At 43.8% G+C, this 21,071-nt stretch overlaps 1 protein-coding gene across 3 annotated transcripts in view; it reads left to right on the forward strand.

The window, feature by feature from the left end:
* The window catches only part of PRLR (prolactin receptor), a 192,905-nt gene that overhangs the window by 34,273 nt on the left and 137,561 nt on the right, over nucleotides 1–21,071 (forward strand). The window lies entirely within an intron of this gene.

Below are 21,071 nucleotides of genomic sequence, written 5' to 3' on the forward strand. Positions count from 1 at the left end.
ATAGCAGTGGGACTAATTAATTGACCCTTTTCTGGGGTCATCCAGAAATATCCATCCCAGACTTGGTAGAATTGTTCAACATACCTAGAGGCCTGTCCTTTCTTGTGGGTCAGGGAGCTTTTTTCCTTTTGTTCTTTAAATATGAGGTATAGGCTTTTGTTACTCTTAAGAAACTGGTGTTTACCTCAAATGTAAACCCATGACCTGAGTCTATTGACTGTAGGTCTGGCTTGCACCAAGAGAGCAGGGAGAGATTATGATTGACAAGAGAAAAGAAAGTCTTTTTTTGTCCCAGAAAAGAGCAGAGTGGTTTAAAATCTCCTTGGCAGAGCAGTGACACCCACCAAGGAAGTCCATCCATCACAGACAGAGGCATAGCCCCACATACCCAGCAATTAGAGGTGTTGTGGAAGTCCACGTAGGAATGTGCCCATGAGATTAAAACATTGTCCTGAGTTGAAATGGAAGTTAAATTCAAAATCACATTGATGAGGCCAAGCAGCAGGAGTTGATTATGGGGCTTCATCCTGAAGGTGCTCATCCGGGATCTTCTTTTCCTTCTTCTTCATAAGGATGACCTTAGTCTCTCGAGGGTCAGTGGGATGCCTCTGCACATCCATTCAGCGTTTTCTGGGTCTGCTTGGTATGTTCTCTTCATCCTCATATGGTGGATCCAGGGAGTGATACCTGCAACTTTAACTGCTGTAGGGGTGGTTACAACAACAGTATATGGACCCTTCCAATGTGGGGCCAAGGAGTCGTGTTTCGTCCTTGATCCACACCTGATCCATGGGCACAAATTCATGAATCTGTTCCCCAAGGGGGAATGGCATCCTTTCTTGTACAAACTTAGTTACATGATTTATTACCTTACCCAGTTGTTCCATTTGCTGTGAAATCTCATCTCCCCTTACCTGAGGCAAATTTGTTGACACCTGTTTTATTATGGGAGGGGGCCTCCCATACACAATTTCGTATGGAGAATAGCCATGGGACTGTGGGGTCTTCCTGAGTCTGAGCAGAGCCATTGGAAACAAGTCCACCCAGGAATAGTCAGTCTCTAAGATCCACTTGGAGAGTGTCTTTTTAAGTGTCTGGTTGGTTCCTTCCACCACCCCAGAACTCTGGGGCCTATATGCTGTATGTAATTTGCACTTGATGTTTAAAGTTTTCCTTACTTGTTATATTAAATCAGCTACGAAAGCTGGGCCATTGTCAAATCCAATGCTGATAGGAAATCCAAATCTGGAAACTATCTCCCTAAGCAGGCACCAGGCTACTTTTGATGCTCTTTCAGTCTGGTAGGAAAAGCTTCTACCCATCCTAAGAACGTACATACCATGACCAGCAGGTAATGGTAGTGTCGGCGAGGTTTCATTTCAGTGAAGTCCACTTCCAGGTGTTCAAAGGGCAGTGTGCCTTTTAGCTGAATTCCTGGAGGTTTCTGTCTGTTCCGAGAGGCAGCACTGACCTGTGAGCAGGCAGTGCAGTTCTGAGATTTTGTCCTGCATAGGGAAGAGAGGCGGGGAACCAAGAAATATTTTCAAATTAGCTATTTCAGTTTATCATGGCCTAGATGGGTCGCTTGGTGTGTTTGGCTTACCAGAGTGGGTGCCAGCTCCTCCGGTACCAATAATTTGCCACTTGGCAATTCCCACCATCCTTTTTCAGTCCTGATGGCCCCTTCTGCTTTGGCTAATTGGTTTTGGGCTTCAGTGTATTTTGAAGAGTCTAGCCCCACTCCAGTACTCTTGCCTGGAAAATCCCGTGGACGGAGGAGCCCGGTAGGCTGCAGTCCATGGGGTCACTAAGAGTCGGACACGACTGAGCGACTTCACTTTCACTTTTCATTTTCATGCATTGGAGAAGGAAATGGCAACCCACTCCAGTGTTCTTGCCTGGAGAATCCCAGGGACGTCGGGGCCTGGTGGGCTGCTGTCTATGGGGTCGTACAGAGTCAGACACAATTGAAGTGACTTAGCAGCAGCAGCAGCAGCAGCGTTAGCTCAGGTAGCTTCGCCAATATGAGAGCTTTAATAGGGGCTTCACTTGTCACCCCCAAGCCCTCAGCTGCTTGTTTAGTGGTCTTATCTGCCAGTCTGTTCCCTGAGCCTGGGGGTATCCTCTTTTTCATGTCCTCAGCAGTGTATGACTGCAACCCTTTCTGGTTCCCAGGCAGCATCTAATAGGGTCTTAATTTCTTCCTTATTTTTAATATCCTTTTCATTAGCTGTCAAAAGGCCTCTCTCCTTGTACAGAGCCCTGTAGTGTGGCAAAAGCATACCTGGAGTCTGTGTTAATGTTTGTCTTCTTACCTTTTGACAGCTGGAGGGCCTGGATTAGAGCATATAGTTTGGCCTGTTGAGGGGACCAGTGTGATGGCAGAGAGCTAGCCTCGGCGATGGTTTCTTCCATGACTACTGCATATCCAAACAATCACTGTCCTTGTTTCACCAGGCTGGTGCCCTTGGTGTACAGGACCAAATCTGGGTCCAGGATTGGCTGGTCTCTCAAGTCAGGGCTGTTGGCATATTTCCTTGCAATCATGTGAGGGCCCACCTTCTCCCACAGGAAGGAGAGTAGCTGGATTCAGGGCCTGACAAGGTTCAGTAGTAAGATGGGGGTTCTCACATAATAGTCCCTGGTATTGAGTAATCTGGGATGTTGACAGCCTTTTATGGGGGTCCCCTCGCAGAAGAGTGTTGACCTTATGTGGGACTTTTACCAACAAATCTTGGCCCAAAGTCAGCTTGGTTGCCTCCCAGACCAGTAAGGCAATTGCAGCAACTGCTGGTAAGCATCCCAGCCACCCAGTGGCAACATTGTCCAGCGGTTTCAGGAGATAAGCCACAGGTCTATCCCATGTCCCCATAGTCTGGGGCAACACTCCCATAGCCACTTTGTCCTTTTCAGTCATGTGAAGAGTAAACGGCTTAGCAAGGCAGGCCCAAAGTGGGTGCTGACATAATTGTACTGGGTTTGAGTTCTATTACCAGTGGGACTTGTTTGCAAGCTTGTGGAGGTGGGGTTGTCTTCCTCCCAGACCTCAGGGAATTGTTGGGTTAACTCTCTCTCTCTCTACTGTTTAGCCCGTCCAGTTTCCCTTCTGGGAGATCGTGCAACCTCCATTCATCTTGAGGGGTTACCAAGAGGTAGAGTAAATAGGTGTTGAGCCCTCTTGAAGAGTGGCTCTTACATGGGGGGGGAAAGGTCACTTGTGCCCCCAATTTAGACAGCAAGTCTCTTCCCAACAAAGGTTCTGGGCATTCAGGAATGTATAAAAATTAATGACTCACTTCATGTCCCCCCATCTGACGTTTTCAGGATAGGCTTGAGACACAAAGGCTGCATTTATCACCATCTGAGACCCAGCAGCCTCTGGATCTATTGGCGTATAAAGTTTACAGGCCTCGCACGGTCTTTCATAGAACTGAGGGTGATTTGCTTTCCCTTTGAGTCACTTCAGAGAGTTTTGCCATACTCATAGGTTTTCAGGCCCCCCTCTTGAGACCTTGTAAAATAGCCACCCAATATCTCTCCAGGTGGCCCCCTCTTCCTCTGTGTTACAGTCCCAGTTGGGCCTCTCATCAGGGCTGGCTGGTTCTGCCCACCGCTGCGGGTTTGCAGTACCCTCAGGTGCCATTTCTCTTAACCATTTTCTGGCCTCAGGATCCTGTGTCTTTCCTCAGTGCTCAACAGGGAGACTAGTAGATGGATTGTGTCATCCCATGTAGGGCAATGGGTTCAAAAAATAGTCTCCATTAGCCTAATGAGCTACTTGTGCCCCACCCCCCCCACCCCCCCCCACCCCCCGCCAAGTATGGTAGAGTATGTCTCTGCCAGTTTAATTTATCCGTAGAGGAAAATGGCAGGTAATAATAGGCTACAGGGAGCTGATGGTAGTGCCCACATGCGTCCTGAACCGGAGGCTGTTGTAGCTCTCTGAGGGCCATCTGTAGTGGGGTTCTTTCCCCCTGTTCCTTGGCAGAGCGCAGCCTCTGTCTAATTGCTGTGTTTTCTTCCCCCTTCCCATCAGTACTCACTGGGAGAGGTGGATACGATCTAGGAGGTCCAGCTGAGGTGAAATTCTGGAGGCGTTGACCAGAGGTCTCCATTGCTGGGATCAGAGCCTGCCGATACAGTGGCTCTATGAACTCCGGGAGAGCTGGCAGAAGAGCAGTGGCTGCTGCAGGAACTTCATCTGGCCCTGGATTGGGCATTAAGGCAGCCTCCGGTCCTCGTGGAGCACTGGGAGGCAGGAACATCATTATCCAGTATGGGGGAGGGGTCAGGTCATCCCCGTCCAAATCTTGTAGAATTTCCTTTTTTATCATCAGTCAATTTTTGTGCCATTAATATTTTTCCCTTTCCCTTGTACCCTTGTATCAAGGTCTGGATACAAAACCTTGTCCAAGTAGGAGGGTCTTGAGCTAACCCTAGCCATGAGTCAATATATGGATATTGATCCAGGTGTCCTGGCTCTCCTGTGACTACTGTATAGACTGCTTCCACTATTTTTAAGTTCATGGTGTTCTCTGGTGGCCATCCTACTCCCACAGGGTGCCATTCGACCTCACAGAGTATGTGGAAGCAGTTAGGCTTCATCTTCACCCCATAGTCTCCTCCTAATCCCTTCTTTAAATTTTTAATCATGCACTCCAATACAATTGCCTTAGATTCGCTTCCCCCCATCTTGGTTACCTTTTCGGACCTTCTTCTACTTTTCCTTTTCGTTCTGTCTACGAAGTTCTCAGTACCCTCTGTACTTCTGATATTTCCACTCAATGACACTTAAATTGCCATTCTGCCTTCTTCCTAATTGGGGTGAGAAGAGCCTTACCTGCCAGATCCCAGAGGGAGAAGGGGGATCAGCATGTCTTCGCCTGCCAATCAGCTTGGCTGAACCAGAACACCAGGTGGTCCAAGACTGTTTCTCCCTTAGCTTTTAAAGTCCATTCTGCCTTGGTGGGTTTGATCAGGTGCGGATGAAAACACAAATGGGTTAAATATCCCACGTCCCAGGCCGTCTCTGGAAAAGCCAATTCATACTCACTTATGTATCCCCCTCCTTCTAGCCTGACAATTCCAAGGGGGTCAGGAATTTCATAGCAGATGGGACACCTCCTTGGGGAGGGCAGAATATGAACACAAAAAGACCAAGTTTCTTCTCCTAAAAATCCCCTGGCAATTGCTTGGTAATAATTTTCCCCAAGACGGTGTGGACATCGCCTCCTAAATGACCTTCACAAGTTCCCCTTCCTAAGCCCGAACATGCTCATCAACCTGTGTACCAAGAAATCACTGCCACCTGCCTATTCCAGGCTCTTGTGGGTCTGTGCCCCTTCTAATCCCTCCCAGGGGGGTGATCAGGCCCCCTCTTCCACCCTACTGGGTGGGTTCCTCCTCATCTGAGCACTCAGTTCCCCTACTGCTGTCCACTACCTGCTAACATCAAAGGTCCAGGCGTTGAGAAGCAGAATCCTTCCAGAAGGGCAAGGCTCCTTCCCCTCTCTAGAAGATTCAAGCTTCAAGGCCTTGGAGTAGTCCCAAATGGGACTTATATCCTCAAAGTGAGGAGTTTCCTGGTCAAGGCACCAAAAGTTGTAGCCACGCATTCTGGGAAACAAACTCACTCAGAAGGACAATGCAGATAGTGGAGTGTCATTTATTACACCAGTGGGCCCAAGGCAGAGTCTCCTCTTTTAGCCAAGGACCCCAACCAGTTTTTGTGAAAACCTTATATTCCCTAAGTGTACGTGCTCAAACCTACCTCCCCAAATTCTCTGAAACTAGTCTGAACGAAGGAAAAGAAAGATACAATCAAAGTTAACCCATGATTCGTATGCCTTAAGCCTAGGTAGTTAAGAGTGGACAGTTATCAATAAGCCTGTGGTCATATCCCAATAAGCATAATAAAATCTATGATCCTATTCAGTTACACAGATAATCAGGGTATTTTTTTAGGCGATGGAGAGTCTAGGTACAAGCCCTGGGGCTCTTCCATTAGGGAAATCTGGTTTTCCAGTTGGTGTGTCGTTTCCATAGATACTGGGCATATAGCTCAAAGTCCATAGTCCGGCCCAAGATGGAGTCCTGCTTTCAAGATGGAGCCTGTTCTGTCTGTTTCCTCCTTCACCTCTAATACTCCATATAAGTTATTGCTCTATTGACTCAAATGTTTGACAAGTTATTAGTAAAGCTGTTAAATTAGCACAAAGCCCCCATCAGATCTACATTAACACCTCCAGCCACTGACCCGTCATTTAGTAGGCATCTGCTTCCCTCTACACGATGAGTGGGAGTCAGTACCTCAGACCACAAATGGGCAGAATGACCCAAAGTTCTGGGGCAATGGAATGCTGCCTATTCCTTGTGATGATTTCATATATAACCTAATGACTCTTTGCCATGGTAGGAGCTCAAGAAATCTTGGTTGGGTTTTGCTGGTGACACCCTCAGCATGTTCTGCTGAGCAGGGCATCTTCTGTGACCATAATCACCCCTGGCATAATCAGTTATTTGATGGTGCCCAAAGATATTTTTAAACCATATTTTGCCAAAAGCCCAACCTCTATTCCCACAAGAATCTATTTTGTGTTAGTTTTCTATTGCCTGTAGAAAAGGACATCTCAGTCTTTCTAAAAGGATTGTTCTCAAACAAGGGGCATATAAGACAACATGTCAACAAGGTGGCCTGGCGATGTGCTCCTTCCAGAGCCAGATGGAAGATGCAGTTGACTCAGTTGTCCCTTTAAGGCAGGATCTATCCAGGACACAGCTAACAATGAGAAGTCATTAGGGGATTTATAATGGGTTTAAGAACAAAACCAAGAATGGGGTTGTTATGCAACATCCCCCATTTGATTGTCAGAGGACAGATGCTCCATTAACAGAGGAATTTCCACTGACATTTCCAGGGACCCATAGAATAATTGCCACTTGAATGTTTTTTTTCAGGCTTTCAAAGGAGTGTAGGAATGACCTGAGGCTGTATTGCATTCATGTCATTAGTCAAAGTTGCCTTGTCAATATAGCTTGTATTATTAGTTTATGTTCAAACAGATGTCCTTGTGTATTTTTCTAATGAAGAAAGGAGCCATATTATGATGACCATTCTTAAAAGACTAACATAAAATATACTCATTCATTCTTTCAAACACTTGCAGTCAGCTCTTGTCTGCCCGCCATGTTGGATGCTATGCTAGGCACCAAGATGAAAAGGTGACCACCCTCTACCTTCCAGAAGCTCATAGTATAGTGGAGGAGAGAGCTGAATACAGTCACAGGTGGAAGTGGGGCAGTTACTGAAGAAGCAGGAAGAGAGTAAGGAGGAGATTTACAGAGGAAATGGCATACACAAACTTATAGTGATTCTTATTTCCCTAATATTTTGGGCAATTGCAAATAGTCTGATGGGCAGAACATACAAAGAAGTAGAAAATGACAGTAAGTATCGCTAAACAAGTAGGTTGGGGTCAGATGGTAAAGGGCTTTGAATACTGCACTAAGTGGTTTGATCTGTGCTTTAAGGGAGCCACAGTAGCAGATTTGGGGTCAGGTCTCTTGATTCAAAGGCGTGGTTTTCTCTGCTGGATTGCACTTATGCCTCCAAACACTAGTGGCCACCACACTGGATTTGACTAATGATCGATCACCCAGTGCAAGGGGTCTCCCTGGTGATTCAGATAGTAAAGAATCTGCCTGCATTGCAGGAGACTCAAGTTCAATCTCTGGGTCAGGAAGATTCCTTGAAGAAGGGAAAAGCTACCCATTCCAGTATTCTTGCCTGGAGAATCCCACAAACAAAGGAGCCTGGCAAGCTACAATCCATGGGGCCTCAAAGAGTTGGACACAACTGAGTGACTCACTCACTTCCCTAATGGAAATATATAAATTACCTATTAGAAGCAACAGGTGACTACTCTTACTATTATCTCCATCTTACTGATTAGGAAACTAAAGCATAAAGAAGTTATGTAATGTGTCCAAGGTCACACAGCTTATTAGGTGATCCCAGACAATCTGACTACAGAGTCTGTAGTTTTAACCATACTTTATCTTCTCTTGATCTAGAGATCTTTATGCATTTATCTGTGTTCTGCTAATACTTGCATTGACAAGTAAAGGCAGCCTTCTATATCAGTTTTGATAATTGGTCAATTTTAACTGAAAAGATTAATGTATGTAATAATACAGGTATCAGTGTCAAAGAATGAAGGCTAATCCCTAGTCATGTCTCCAGATATCTTTTTCTTTACCTTTTTGTGGCTATAGGAAACCAGATATGTGGAACTGGGCATCCTTGTCCTGTTAAGGGCACAGAAGTACTAGAAAGCTCTCAAGGGAATATTAACAGATTTGATGAGATCTGTGAGATGCTACAAACACTGCAATTGCATTCACTGTCCAAGACACTGAAAGGTAAAAACTAAAAATCGAATAGGAATATCATGTGCATGATAAATAATGGTTGTTTGGTTTTAAGAATAAAAAAGACATTGGACTATAAGCTGAAGTCAAAACCGGACAGACAGGTCCTGCAAGTGCTTCTTTTTTTTGCGTTGATATTAATAACATCCAAACAGCCCTTAGGGCTATCTTCTTACTTTGCTATTACCAGAAGAGTAGCGTATTATTTTCCTTGGAAGCCCAAGAGTTAAATATATCCTTACAGCATGATTCAAATTTTGTGATTTTTACAAATCAGCTACTGTGTTTCAAATTTCTCCAGCTTCTCAATATCTTACTCAGCTCAGCTCACCTCAGTCATTCAGTCGTGTCAGACTCTTTGCGACCCCATGAATCACAGCATGCCAGGCCTCCCTGTCCATCACCAACTCCCGGAGTTCACTCAAACTCATGTCCATTGAGTTGGTGATGCTATTCAGCCATCTCATCCTCTGTCGTCCCCTTCTCCTCCTGCCCCCAATCCCTCCCAGCATCACAGTCTTTTCCAATGAGTCAACTCTTCGCGTGAGGTGGACAAAGTATTGGAGTTTTAGTTTCAGCATCATTCCTTCCAAAGAACACCCAGGACGATTTCCTTTAGGATGGACTGGTTGGATCTCCTTGCAATCCAAGGGATTCTCAGAGTCTTCTCCAACACCACAGTTTAAAAGCATCAATTCTTTGGCGCTCAGCTTTCTTCACAGTCCAACTCTCACATCCATACATGACCCCTGGAAAAACCATCACCTTGACTAGACGGACCTTTGTTGGAAAAGTAATGTCTCTGCTTTTGAATATTCTATCTAGGTTGGTCATAACTTTTCTTCCAAGGAGTAAGCGTCTTTTAATTTCATGGCTGCAGTCACCATCTGCAGTGATTTTGAAGCCCCCCAAAAATAAAGTCTGACACTGTTTCCCCATCTATTTCCCATGACGTGGTGGGACCAGATGCCATGATCTTCGTTTTCTGAATGTTGAGCTTTAAGCCAACTTTTCCAGTCTCCTCTTTCACTTTCATCAAGAGGCTTTTTAGTTCCTCTTCACTTTCTGCCATCAGGGTGGCATCATCTGCATATCTGAGTTTATTGATATTTCTCCCAGCAATCTTGATTCCAGCTTGTGCTTCTTTAATACCTTACTAGGAATCAGTATTTTCTGGAAGTTCAACATCAAAGATCTATTGTGTGGGAGAAGGTAGAGTTCCTTTAGAGTTAAAACCAGAACAATGGTAATTGTTACAGCAGGACATATCTAGCATTATAAAGGAAAGCTTTCCAGTTAACTAGGACTGTGATACACTGCATCTCCTATGTGCAGTATTCACTTCCTTTCCCCCTGAAATGTTTTAGCAGACACTGAATAACAAAGGTTGGTGCTAGGGAAGAGTAAGAGCATAATGTCTGAGGCTGTACAAGACTGGTCTTAGAAGGTTTCTATAGCTTGAAACTGTGAAATAATCTACAAGCACTGGCCTGTACCAAGACCTCAGTATTCTATTTTATCATGCTCACCCATCCTACTTGGAAAATGATATTTAGTCCACCTTTCGGAGTGTTATCATCTTCATGTTCATTTTTATATCTCCAACATTTTCGTATACTTTTAACTATATGTAGATATAGATATAAAATGGACTGGAATGGGTGAATTTAACTCAGATGACCATTATATCTACCACTGTGGGCAGGAATCCCTTAGAAGAAATGGAGTAGCCATCATGGTCAACAAAAGAGTCTGAAATGCAGTACTTGGATGCAATCTCAAAAATGACAGAATGATCTCTGTTCGTTTCCAAGGCAAACCATTCAATATTACAGTAATCCAAGCCTATGCCCCAACTAGTAACGCTGAAGAAGCTGAAGTTGAACGGTTCTATGAAGACCTACAAGACCTTTTAGAACTAACACCCAAAAAAGATGTCCTTTTCATTATAGGGGACTGGAATGCAAAAGTAGGAAGTCAAGAAACACCTGGGGTAACAGGCAAATTTGGCCTTGGAATACAGAATGAAGCAGGGCAAAGGCTAATAGAGTTTTGACAAAGGAATGCACTGGTCATAGCAAACACCCTCTTCCAACAACACAAGAGAAGACTCTACACATGGACATCACCAGATGGTCAACACTGAAATCAGATTGATTATATTCTTTGCAGCCAAAGATGGAGGAGCTCTATACAGTCAGCAAAAACAAGACTGGGAGCTGACTTGGGCTCAGATCATGAACTCCTTATTGCCAAATTCAGACTTAAATTGAAGAAAGTGGGGAAAACCACTAGACCATTCAGGTATGACCTAAATCAAATCCCTTATAATTATACAGTGGAAGTGAGAAATAGATTTAAGGGACTAGATCTGATAGAGTGCCTGATGAACTATGGACGGAGGTTCGTGACATTGTACAGGAGACAGGGATCAAGACCATCCCCATGGAAAAGAAATGCAAAAAAGCAAAATGGCTGTCTGGAGAGGCCTTACAAATAGCTGTGAAAGGAATAGAAGTGAAAAGCAAAGGAGAAAAGGAAAGATATAAGCATCTGAATGCAGAGTTCCAAAGAATAGCAGGGAGAGATAAGAAAGCCTTCCTCAGCGATTAATGCAAAGAAATAGAGGATAACAACAGAAGGGGAAAGACTAGAGATCTCTTCAAGAAAATTAGAGATACCAAGGGAACATTTCATGCAAAGATGGGCTTGATAAAGGACAGAAATGGTATGGACCTAACAGAAGCAGAAGATATTAAGAAGAGATGGCAAGAATACACAGAAGAACTGTACAAAAAAGATATTCACGACCCAGATAATCACGATGGTGTGGTCACTGACCTAGAGCCAGACATCCTGGAATGTGAAGTCAAGTGGGCCTTAGAAAGCATCACTACAAACAAAGCCAGTGGAGGTGATGGAATTCCAGTTGAGCTATTTCAAATCCTGAAAATGATGCTGTGAAAGTGCTGCACTCAATATGCCAGCAAATTTGGAAAACTCAGCAGTGGCCACAGGACTGGAAGAGGTCAGTTTTCATTCCGATCCCAAAGAAAGGCAATGCCAAAGAATGTTCAAACTACCGCACAATTGCACTCATCTCACACGCTAGTAAAGTAATGCTCAAAATTCTCCAAGCCAGGCTTCAGCAATACGTGGACCATGAATTTCCTGATGTTCAAGCTGGTTTTAGAAAAGGCAGAGGAGCCAGAGATCAAGTTGCCAACATCCACTGGATCATCAAAAAAGCAAAAGAGTCCCAGAAAAACATCTATTTCTGCTTTATTGACTATGCCAAAGCCTTTGACTGTGTGGATCTCAATGAACTGTGGAAAATTCTGAAAGAGATGGGAATACCAGACAACCTGACCTGCCTCTTGAGAAACCTATATGCAGGCCAGGAAGCAACAGTTAGAACTGGACATGGAACATCAGACTGCTTCCAAATAGGAAAAGGAGTACATCAAGGCTGTATATTGTCACCCTGCTTATTTAACTTATATGCAGAGTACATCATGAGAAACCCTAGGCTGGAAGAAGCACAAGTTGGAATTAAGATTGCCGGGAGAAATATCAACAACCTCAGATGTGCAGATGACACCACCCTGATGGCAGAAAGTGAAGAGGAACTAAAAAGCCTCTTGATGAAAGTGAAAGAGGAGACTGGAAAAGTTGGCTTAAAGCTCAACATTCAGAAAACGAAGATCATGGCATCTGGTCCCACCACTTCATGGGAAATAGATGGGGAAACAGTGGAAACAGTGTCAGACTTTATTTTTTTGGGCTCCAAAATCACTGCAGATGGTGACTGCAGCCACGAAATTAAAAGATGCTTACTCTTTGGAAGGAAAGTTATGACCAACCTAGATAGCATATTGAAAAGCAGAGACATTACTTTGCCAACAAAGGTCCGTCTAGTCAAGGTGATGGTTTTTCCAGGGGTCATGTATGGATGTGAGAGTTGGACTGTGAAGAAAGCTGAGCACCGAAGAATTGATGCTTTTGAACTGTGGTGTTGGAGAAGACTCTGAGAATCCCTTGGACTGCAAGGAGATCGAACCAGTCTATCCTAAAGGAAATCAATCCTGGGTGTTCATTGGAAGGACCGATGCTGAAGCTGAAACTCCAATACTTTGTCCACCTCATGCAAAGAGTTGAGTCATTGGTAAAGACCCTGATGCTGGAAGGGATTGGGAGCAGGAGGAGAAAGGGACAACAGAGGATGAGATGGCGGATGGCATCACTGACTCGTTGGACACTAGTGTGAGTGAACTCCGGGAATTGGTGATGGACAGGGAGGCCTGCCGTGCGGTGATTCACGGGGTCGCAAAAAATCGAATATGACTGAGTGACTGAACTGAACTGTACTGATAGATATATCTATATCTATAGTCATGCAATTAAAAGATGTTTGCTCTTTGGAAGAAAACTATGAGAAACCTAGACAGCAGATTTAAAAGTAGAGACATTACTTTGCTGACAAAGGTTCATCTAGTCAAAGCTATGGTTTTTCTAGTAGTCATGTATGGAGGTGAGAGTTGGATCATAAAGAAGGCTGAGCACTGAAGAATTGATGCTTTCAAACTGTGGTGCTGGAAAAGACTCTTGAGAGTCACTTGAACAGCAAGATCAAACCAGTCAATCCTAAAGGAAATCAACCCTAAATATTCATTGGATGGACTGATACTGAAGCTGAAGCTCCATTACTTTGGCCTCCTGATGTGAAGAGCAGTCTTAATTGGAAAAGACCCTGATGCTGGGAAGGATTGATGGTGGGAGGAAGAGGGGATGACAGAGGATAAGGTGTTTAGAAGGCATCACCAACTCATTGGATGTGAGTTGGGCAAACTGAAGGAGATGGTGTAGGATAGGGAAGCCTGGTGTGCTACAGTTCAACATAGCTAATATTTAAGAAGCTCAGGTTAGACTGAGTTGGTTTACAAGGACTTCCCCAATCTCTTGGATGAGAGCAAAAGGAGACACACAATTTACATTTGATGAAGCTGCTGCAAGTCAAAGTGTCCTGATAACAAGACAAATCTGATACTACTAATATTAGCATGAGAGAAGTAACAAGATAAATGTGAACAGGTGACTAAACCAAATTTCCCTCCATAAATCAATTCTTGTCTCAGTCACATGAAATATTTATCAGAAGCATTTGCCAAACATCCAGTGCTTGTTGCTTTAGGGAAGCTGTTTAAAGCCCAGATAACTGCCCGATGGAAAAGAGTTTGTTTTCTTTTCACAATGTTCAAAAATAATAATTGTTTGCCTCATCCTGCTGGAGAGCCAAAATCAAAAACAAAATATGAAGTCGTCTACTTGGAAATGAACTCAAATGAAGAATCAATTTCTTTTTGCTTTGGCTTTTCTTATATGAGAAATCTCACTCAAGGATTGGCTACATATTTTTTGAGGGGGGGTCACAGTTTTGCAAAAGAATGGGCCATGTTCTCCCAAAGAGAGAACTGAGTGTCTTCTTCAAACTGCCAGAGTTCCCAGGCATCTTGACAGAAACTAAATCAAATAAGCCCACTCCCTAGGGTCTTTCTGTGTTCTAAGCAGTCTTATCTCTTGCCATAAAGATTCATTTGTAATACTTGTCAATCATTCTCTAGCTATAATTAATAACTTAGGCAAGCATACATCAGTGCTAGCTGTCCTTCCGGAGAAGGCAATGGCACCCCACTCCAGTATTCTTGCCTGGAAAATCCCATAGACGGAGGAGCCTGGTAGGCTCCAGTCCATGGGGTCGCTAAGAGTCAGGCACGACTGAGCGACTTCACTTTCACTTTTCACTTTCATGCATTGGAGAAGGAAATGGCAACCCACTCCAGTGTTCTTGCCTGGAGAATCCCAGGGACAGAGGAGCCTAGTGGGCTGCTGTCTATGGGGCTGCACAGAGTTGGACACGACTGAAATGACGCAGCAGCAGCAGCAGCTGCTCTTCTCTTTAACTGCTGAGGTGACCCCCTCAAAATTAGCCTGTGCCAACTCTGCTAGAAATTCTGCCTTTTTTTGTTTCAGGTAATTATCACTTCTTCTCCTTCATCTTACTCCATTGCTCCAAACCAATGCTTTGTGTACTTATGCTGCTCTCCTTATAGATTTTCAAGATGGTACCAGGCGAGTGAATGATTGAACTCAACATCTTTTGTTTTATGCTGTTTTCTTGAATCACATAAGATGGATCCAAGTTCTTAGCTACTCTTCAGCAACATTTTTCATTGTTAACTGCTACGCACAGCCTTTCCTTTGCAGAGTTCTTCTGAAGATTATATTGCTATTTTTCATTCCATTCCCATAGCGACTCCAGGAGGTATATATTAATAGCTTCATCTTTCAGAAATGAAGAGACTAAGCCACAACAGTAAAAGGCATGTCCATGACCACGTGGCTGAGAAGCAGGCATGCCAGGACTCAGACTCTGGTCTTCTGATACATGCCATGTCCTGTGCTCTGTCTTCTGCTCCATGCTGCCTTTGTAGTTCTGGGAAGGGAATCAAAGCCTGGAGCAAGAATAATAGTGAAATTAATAACTGAATTTTTAGCATTGGGTCTGTGCTAGATAGGGTTTCCCAGGTGGTGCAGTGGTACAGAATCTGCCTGCCAATGCAGGAGACAGGTTCTATCCCTGGGTCAGTAATATCTCCTGGAGGATGAAATGACATCACCAACTTAATGGATATGAGTTTGAGCAAGCTCCGGGAGATAGTGAAGGACCGGAAAGCCTGGCATGCTGCAGTCCATGGGGTAGCAAAGAGTTGGACAGGCGTGAGTGACCGAACAACAACTCCAGTATTCTTGTCTGGGAAATCCCATGGACAGAGGAGCCTGGCAGGCTACAGTCCATGGGATCAAAAAGAGTTGGACAAAACTGAGCTACTGAGAATGCATGTGTGTTAGATATTGCACTAATTACTTCATATGCATTATTGTTTCTACTCTTCATAATTTTTGAGGCTATATTTATCCCCACTGAAAGGATAAACTGGGTTTCAGAGAACATAAAGTGATTTGCATAAAGATACAGATTGGTAGAGACTGAATCTATCTCTAGATCTGGGTGTTGAGCTGTAGAATTAACTAGTACCATATAGCTAAAATCTGAGAGAAAGAGCAGGGTCTTGTGAAGGATAAGGATGTGAATTTGAGTTCTAACTCTGCTTCTGTTTACAGTATGATCCTGGGAAATTCTGTTAATCCTTTGGACTCTTGGCTTCTTAGTATAAAATGGGGTTGGTCCTGAAACCACACTCCTCCCTGGGTAGGACTCAAATGCAGCCAAAACTCAGACTCAATTTTGAATCCACAGGCTAGGACTTGAACCCATCCACACTGCTTACCTGTTACTGAACCTTGGGTTCTTTTGTCTCTTTGCATAAAGAATTCAGGTGAGGCAAAGTGGCAAGCAAAGAGAGTTTGTTAGCTTAGGACGCTTGTGAGAGATACAAGCTGGCTGGCAGGGTGGTGGGGAAGGGAGAAGACCACCTTCTTTCCCATTCTTGGGCAGATGTCAAGGCTTACATCATTAGTCTCTCCTTTAGCCCTATATCGGAGAAGGCAATGGCACCCCACTCCAGTACTTTTGCCTGGAAAATCCCATGGATGGAGGATCCTGGAAGGCTGCAGTCCATGGGGTTGCTAAGAATCGGACACGACTGAGCGACTTCACTTTCACTTTTCACTTTCATGCATTGGAGAAGGAAATGGCAACCCACTCAAGTGTTCTTGCCTGGAGAATCCCAGGGACCGGGCAGCCTGGTGGGCTGCCATCTATGTGGTCGCACAGAGTCAGACACGACTGCAATGACTTAGCAGTAGCCCTATATCATTTAACTGAAACTGTTATGGTGCTATTTAAATCATATGTGTATCAGCAAAAGTGTGGTAATAGGTACTAAAATGTGGTAATTTATCTTGGGATTATTACCCCTTTTGGGATTTGGGGATAATGTCCCCCTTTCACCTAGTTTCTTTCCCCTTTCACCTTTTTTATTCCTTTTTCTCTCTTTTTTTTTTTTTTTTTTTTTTGATGTTTTATCAAGGCATTTGCTTTTCTTATTGTGTCAGTCCTGGGTTTCTCACATTTAATTATGGCAATAGGTATATTTTTGGAAATGTTGATGCCTTGAAGTACAAATTTGGAATTTATGGGGATAAGGCAGCTGCAAAATGTAGTAGGAATTGAAATACACAAATTCTTATTTCTTTCTTGGCTACATGCAGAAATGCTACTCTTCAAGGACTGTTAACACTCTGAATTCCTGTAACAAGAGTCAGACCCCATACTTACTGTCTTGTGTTTTAACTATCAGGGTTTGTGGCTTGAGTATGTCTGGTGCTTAAATGCACCCCATCTTCCTTCAAGGTAGTATAGATTATTGCTTGGTTACTGGATTCTTTTTTGAGTGATCATTAACATGAAACAGTCTTCCAAACTCCCTTAAAATTCCCTTTCTGTCCTAAATCCCTTACTGGGATTTCTAAATGGACTATTTGATTATCCTACTCTGTCCCTATCAGTATTATTTGACCTAATATATCACATAGGAGGCTCCATCAGGTCAGACATACTCAGGATCCGACTAAAGTAAAGAGAATGATACAAAGGCAAAGCATCAGTCTTTGTGTTAGAATGGAAACTACCACCCTAGTATCTTAGCAGCTGATGGCAATGCCCAGAAAATCTGGGCTCTTCCTTCAGTCCCATATTCTCTCCATAGCTGCCAAACTAGTTTGGTTATTTAAAAAAAAAAAACAAACAAACAAGTTTTGTTCATATAGAATGTGTCCATAAGAGTTAGTCCCTTTCCTTATAGTATAAAAACTCATTAAGTGAAATTTAGCTGCCATTTACAAAGAGTATATTTTTGATCACCCTCTCATTGGCTGCTGGGAAAAGCAACTGTTAATAAACTAAGTGGGCAGAATCACTGCCCTGAGAGATTTTATTTTCTGAGAATGATCTGCAACCTCCTCTGCCCTAGAGTAAACAGGAGTTTCAGAGGGAAGGTCCTGGCGCAACTTGTGGCCAAGACAGAATTGATTTGTTCTTGTGTTTAGGGTCATTGACTCTCATGAGAGCTACCACTTACCAAGTGCTTCCAGTTGGACACATGCCCTAAACATATTATTTCTGAACCTCACCATAGCCACATGAAGTTCTCTTATTCCCATTTTATAGAGGCGAAGACTCTTCGGAAACTACCCAGAACCTCAGAGCTTGTCAGTTCCCCACCTGTCTTCCTCCTGTGTCTTCTGTTCCATATCACCTAAACAACCAGCCATCCTCAAAGTTCCCTCCTTTCCTCATCCAATGCTACCATTCCTTTCTTGCTGATCTACTCAGGGCTTGGAGAACCATGCTGGCAGGAAAGAAAGCCTGCATTTTCCAAACTTCACACTCACGATTCGGGCGGGGTAGGGACTGTGACCAACTCCTACCCTGCTTTGTCGTTGTTGTTGACAATTTATCAGAGTCTTTGCTTTACTCATGTGCATTAGTCCTGGATTTCTCATGTTTAGTTATGATAGATTTTTTGGAAATTTTGCTGCCTTAGAGTACAAATTTGGAACTTATGGAGGATACAGCAGCTGCAAAATATAGTGGGAATTGAAAATGCACAAAATCTTAATTTTCAGTCTCATTTACAGGTTTATAGTCACCTGATTTTAGACCATCAAGGTAGGTTACATGCATTGCTCATGTAAATAACCAGATTTTATTTCGAGAATGATAAAGGTAAAATGTAAAGAGGGAGAACATATTTTAAATGAGTTTTTTTTTTTTTTTTGAAAAAAAAAAAGATTTTAGAAAACTTTTTTATTATTTCTTAAAATTTCATCTCCTTTAAGGGTAGATTTATAGCTCTAAAAATTGACACTATGAAAACTTTTCTATCATAATCCTAATCACAGGAGATTATTGGGGATTATTATTTTTCCTAACCATTTGTTACTACAAAATAGATCACAGCTCTTCCTTTCAGAAAGTGACATTTTTCAACCAGCTGCTGTTGTCTGTCTCACCTTCATAATCACTTTCATATCTGGCATCTCTTAAATTGAAAAAGTCCACAGATGTCACAGCCTGGCTTAGGGGCAGGAAAGAAAGAGGGTCTGCATCAAATTCTGACCCTTGGCTGATTGTGTGTTTCTCCTGTAGAATTTCTTTACGCTGAAGAAAAAGCTCGTTGACCTGTGAATTGTATGAACCTTCTGAACTTTTTAGTGAAGTTGGGAGGCTTAGGGTCACATTTCTGTGCATTTTCTCTTACTTTTCCTGCTTCTGAGTAAAAGAAGCTCTATTCCTATGCTGGAGCTTTGCAGCCAGCTCTGGGGAGGACCGGAAACCCAGCCTGGAGGGAACAACCCAAGGCATGGGCAGACAACACATACTCAGTTCATTTGAACTCTGCTGCTGTTAATGTGATGGTAAATGTGATTTAGGAGCAAAGACTTCAAGGGAGACAGATCATCTGGCTGCAGGGATGGTTTCAGGCTTCTTGGCATAAGCTAATCACCTCGCTAACAGTTTACCTATAGAGTGTCTACAGTTCGCTGAGGACACCACAGTCAGAGTTCATCTGTTGTTTAGTTGCAAAATCGTGTCCAATTCTTTGTGACCTGTAGCCTGCCAGGCTTCTCTGCCCATGGGATTTTCCAGGCAAGAATACTGGAGTAGATTGCCATTTCCTCCTCTAGGGGATCTTCCCGACCCAAAGATCGAACCCACGTCTCCTGCATCTCCTGAATTGGCAGGCAAATTCTTTACCACTGAGCTACCTGGGAATCCGTTGACCCATCTTATAATCTAAACCAGGTATGTAGTACATACTATTCAGTGGCAAAGAAGGGACAGGGGGGAAAGAGAGAAAAAGGGCCATGGGGTAGAATTTAGGAATAAAAACAAAGCAGGAAACCCAAAGGATATTTTTTTCAGCAGTCAAAATATTTTCCCGTTTAGAGAATGAGTGTCTCCTACTTAACCACAAATACCAAAAAATAAAATTAAATAAGATTAAAAGGCTAACAGGGGCAAAGGAATCAGAGTCAGAAATTCAGGCTCTTGAGAAAGGAAAGAGGCGAAGAGAAGTTGAAAATGTCAGTGTTCATTTAATGAAATAAAAACAGACTTCTGTAAGCATCGCTCAGAAACATGCCTTTTGTCTAATGCCAAAAACTTTGTGAAGGTTATCAGCTTTGCAACTCCCTACAGCCCGGAGGAATACTCCATAAAGTCCAGGACATGGTATAATAGTGTTCTGTTTGCTTACTGTGGCAGGTGTAAGACAACTTTACTAAGTCATACCCTGTTAGGGCCTGGGGCCAGCACCCTTAGAGCAGGAAAATGTAGTCTTTCTCTCAGACAATGTTTTCACAACCTTTCTGCTCTCAGAGGCAGAAATGTGCACAGCAGGAATGTAAAATTTGTCAGCATCCTTGGTCAATACCTGAAGTAGAGCTGAGCTACCTAAAATACTGCTCTGTCACTGGGGGATCCGAGGGGAGAGTGAAGATTGTTGAAAGAAGGATTGAAGGGCTGGCTAGAGAAGTGGTCCCAACGTCATCTGCAGTGCAGCACCCTGGACTCTGCTCCACTATCATCAAGGCAGATCTCTGAAGCTGGTTTTCCCTCTCACCAAGGCAGTCAGCACTCCTTTGGCTCACCAGCCTCTGTCCTTATTCCTGGCCTGTCCAAGAAGCATCCGCAGGGCCAGACACAGATGTCAGTCAGCAAACCTGAGTGGGAAGGAACCCTGAATCTTCCCTTCAGGGAGCTTTGCTCCAGTTCACAAATGGGCTAAGGCCGCATGCTCTGATCAGTGCTTGCTGATGACAGAGGCCTCCCGAAGCAGGTGGATCTCTGCCAACGGCCCAGGAGTGCTCAGAGATGGTGCCAGGTTAGTTGACTGGCTTACAGTCAGCCTCCACCCACACTTAGACCCCATAGGTCCATCTCTCCAGCCTCAGAGACTGAAGGGCATGATAAGGGGCCGAGCAGTTGTGGTCATGAGTGCCAGAAGAAGCCAAGCTGCTGAGCCATGGCACCTGTGCAGACTCAGCAAGGGCAGAATTGGGAAGTCATAATCATTCACCAGGGCCCTAGTCATTCACCTGAGTCGGTTGCTTCCAGTTTGGATCCATGAGGGAACCCTCCCAAGGGGAAGCCCAGCAGTTGATTTTCCTGAGAACACAGGCAGAAGGGGAGGCGTTGGCCCTGTGGCTGATTGAATTCAAAGAAAGAAAAAATAAAACTAAAAATGACTGTAGCTTCAAACACTCCCATTGAGCCTGTGAATCCCACCAGGTCATATAGCAAAGCTCACAAATAGAACCAGCCTCACCCTCTTCCTTTCCCTCTTGTGACATTTTCTGTCTCATCATGGCTAAAGTTCTTCAAATGCATCCATCTTGGACAAAAAACAAAAAAACATTGAGTTCAGAGGGAAGTGGTTCACAAGGACTTAAACACCCAACCCTTGGACCCCATGACCTATTCTTGACAGGTGGTCAGTTAGTCTTTTTGCAAACATGCACAGGGTAGGTGTCCCCTAGCCTTAGCTAGCTCCACACCCCCCCCAAAATTGGGGGACTTCTCCCCTTGCTGGCTTCCCCTGGTGGGAGGAAGAGAT

This window comes from Bos indicus, chromosome 20, assembly GCF_029378745.1.
Source record: "Bos indicus isolate NIAB-ARS_2022 breed Sahiwal x Tharparkar chromosome 20, NIAB-ARS_B.indTharparkar_mat_pri_1.0, whole genome shotgun sequence".
Taxonomy (NCBI): domain Eukaryota; kingdom Metazoa; phylum Chordata; class Mammalia; order Artiodactyla; family Bovidae; genus Bos; species Bos indicus.